This window comes from Theropithecus gelada, chromosome 19 (genome assembly GCF_003255815.1).
Source record: "Theropithecus gelada isolate Dixy chromosome 19, Tgel_1.0, whole genome shotgun sequence".
Taxonomy (NCBI): domain Eukaryota; kingdom Metazoa; phylum Chordata; class Mammalia; order Primates; family Cercopithecidae; genus Theropithecus; species Theropithecus gelada.
The window spans coordinates 29,010,163-29,012,959 of record NC_037687.1 but is presented as its reverse complement, the minus strand read 5'-3'; positions in this window follow the sequence as shown (position 1 = coordinate 29,012,959).

The following is a 2,797-nucleotide window of genomic DNA, read 5'->3' as shown; positions in this document are numbered from 1 at the left end:
GATTACAGGCTTGAGCCACCGCGCCCGGCCTGTATCAAAAGATATTTGAAATCCCTATTTAGCCACAGGGGAGTGACTTGATTCAGTCATTTTGTAACTCTTCTTTCCAGGGATGGAGTAGAGGATGGAGGAGGGGAGAAATAGGCAAGAAATGACTGACTGTCACTACAAGATAGAGCTTTGGTTTTTTTGTTTGTTTTTTCTCTTTTTGAGACAGGGTCTCTCTCTGTGGCCCAGGCTGGAGTATAGTAGCATTATATCCTCTTACTGCAGCCTCGACCTCCTGGGCTCAAGCAGTCCTTCCTTCTCAGCCCCTGAAGGTGCTGGGATTACATGTGTGAACCACCTCTCCAGGCTTACGATGTATGCCTTTGAAGGAGGGTTGAGAGTGTTTGTTTTTTGTTTTGTTAATGGATTTACCTTTTTCCTTGTAGTTGCTTTGCAGTTAATTCATTGTTATTTTGGAAGCTTGATTTAAATTTTAGTTTATTCAGTTTCTTCTATAATTACTAACTTCTGAAATAAGATTTGATGTCATCCTGTAATCAGCTGATGTCATTAATTTCTAAATATTGCTTTTTTTTTTTTTTTTTACTTTTACCACACAATTTATTAGATTTTTCAAAAACTTTCCAAACTGTTGAAGTGTCCAGTACAGTATACTCACCACAGGGTACATTAGATTCCTCAGAACTTATTCATTTGTTTGTTTGTTTGTTTGTTTTGTCTTGTTTTGTTTTGTTTTGGAGTCTCACTCTGTCGCCCAGGCTGGAGTGCAGTGGCACTCTCAGCTCACTGCAAGCTCCGCCGCCCAGTTCACGCCATTCTCCTGCCTCAGCCCCCGGAGTAGCTGGGACTACAGGCCCCCTCCACCACGCCTGGCTAATCTTTTGTATTTTTGGTAGAGACAGGGTTTCACCATGTTAGCCAGGATGGTCTGGATCTCCTGACCTCGTGATCCGCCTGCCTCGGCCTCCTGAAGTGCTGGGATTACGAGTGTGAGCCACTGCGCCCAGTCAGAACTTCTTCATTTTATAACTGAGAATTTGTACCCTTTGACCAACATTTCTCCACTTTCCCCACCCACCATCCTGTGGTAACAACTGTTCTGTTCTGTTACTATGAATTGGACTTTTTTAGATTCTACTTGTGAGAACATACAGTAGTTATCTTTCTGTGTCAGTCTGATATCGCCCAGCATAATGTCCTCCAGAGTCATCCATGTTGTTGGAAATAGCAGGATTTTCTTTTTTATGGTTGAATAATATTCCATTATGTAAATGTACACACACACACTATATATACACATACACAAATATATATACACACATATTTTCTTTACATATTCATTCATGGATGGGCACTTTGGTTGTTTCTGTATCTTGGCTGTTGTGAATAATACTGTAGTGACCATGAGGGGGCAGATGTTCCTTTTTTTTTTTTTTTTTTTTAAGTAGAGGCATGGTCCTGCTGTTTTGTCCAAGCTGATCTCTAACTCCTGGTCTCAAGCAATCTTCCCATCTCAGCTTCTCAGAGTGCTGGTATTGTAGGCATGAACTACCACACCTGGCCTAGATGTCTTTTCAACATACTGATTGGATTTCCTTTGGATTTATACCCAGAAATGGGATTGCTGGATTGCATTGTTGTTCTAGTTTTAATATTTTGAAGAACGTCTGTAGTGTTTTTCATAATGGCTGTACTGAGATACACTCCCAGCAACAGTGTACAAGGGCTCATTTTTCTCCACATCATTGCTAACATCTGTTATCTCTTGCCTATTTGATAATAGCCAAAATATTGCAAATCTCCAAAATATTCTTCAGGATGTTTATGGAGGAAAATTCTATTAAAAGTGAAGTCACACAATCCAAACCTATATTGTTCAAGGGTCAGCTGAATTGAGGATCAAGGCCTAAGCTGAGCCCACGGGCAGGGTGGGCAGCTGCAGAGGTGGTGCATTGGTCCTGAGGGCGTGGAACCCAGAGCTGCAGCACAGCAAGCATTCTCGATAGTGACTTCTGTGGAGTCTATCACTTTGGCGGCAACATTTGTTATTTTGGAGTATTTTGGGCTGCAAGTTAAGATGGTTATAGATGCATTTTGGAATATCTAAATGTCAATGTGGAGAGTTTCCTTGGAAGATGTTGGGATCTCATTGGGGCATGTGCATCACTGGAGACATCTGTGTTAGTAGATGGTGGTGCCAGTGTTCAGAGGTGGGGTCATTATGAATGGAATAGGACGTCTTGGGTCATTGAGTCCTCGGGTATCTTTTTATGTATGAGGTCAGCATGAGTTTATGAGTTGCTGGGGCATGTGGGATTTCGTAGCAGGATATGGGGAGCACCGTGGAGTATCTGGGAAGGGTGTGGACCCCATGGAAGTTTGTAAACCTGTCTCAGTTTAGGAGGGGAACGTTAGGGCCTCAAGCTCTAGTGACAAAAGGCTTTCGTTAGGGAGAGTTTTCTGTGGTGGATCTATGGCAGGGTGGTGACTTAGGGAAGATTTTTCAAAGAATTAGAGAATATGATATCACAGTGACCTGTGGCACAAAGATTTCAATTGGGACTGTCCTTGAGAAAGTATACAGCTGTTACTTTCTCACTGCCAGGACAGTGGTGATTATTTTCCCCCACCTCTGTCTGCTGCAACAGGCACAGGGAGCTATGAGGCAAAATGCTTTAAACTCAGTGTGGAACAGGGATATTTTCTGCAGTCAAGAGGGTCCACTAGGTCCTGGGGAGGCAGTTTGGGGAGAGGATGGATAATGTTCTTTGGAGAATGACAGTCCTAG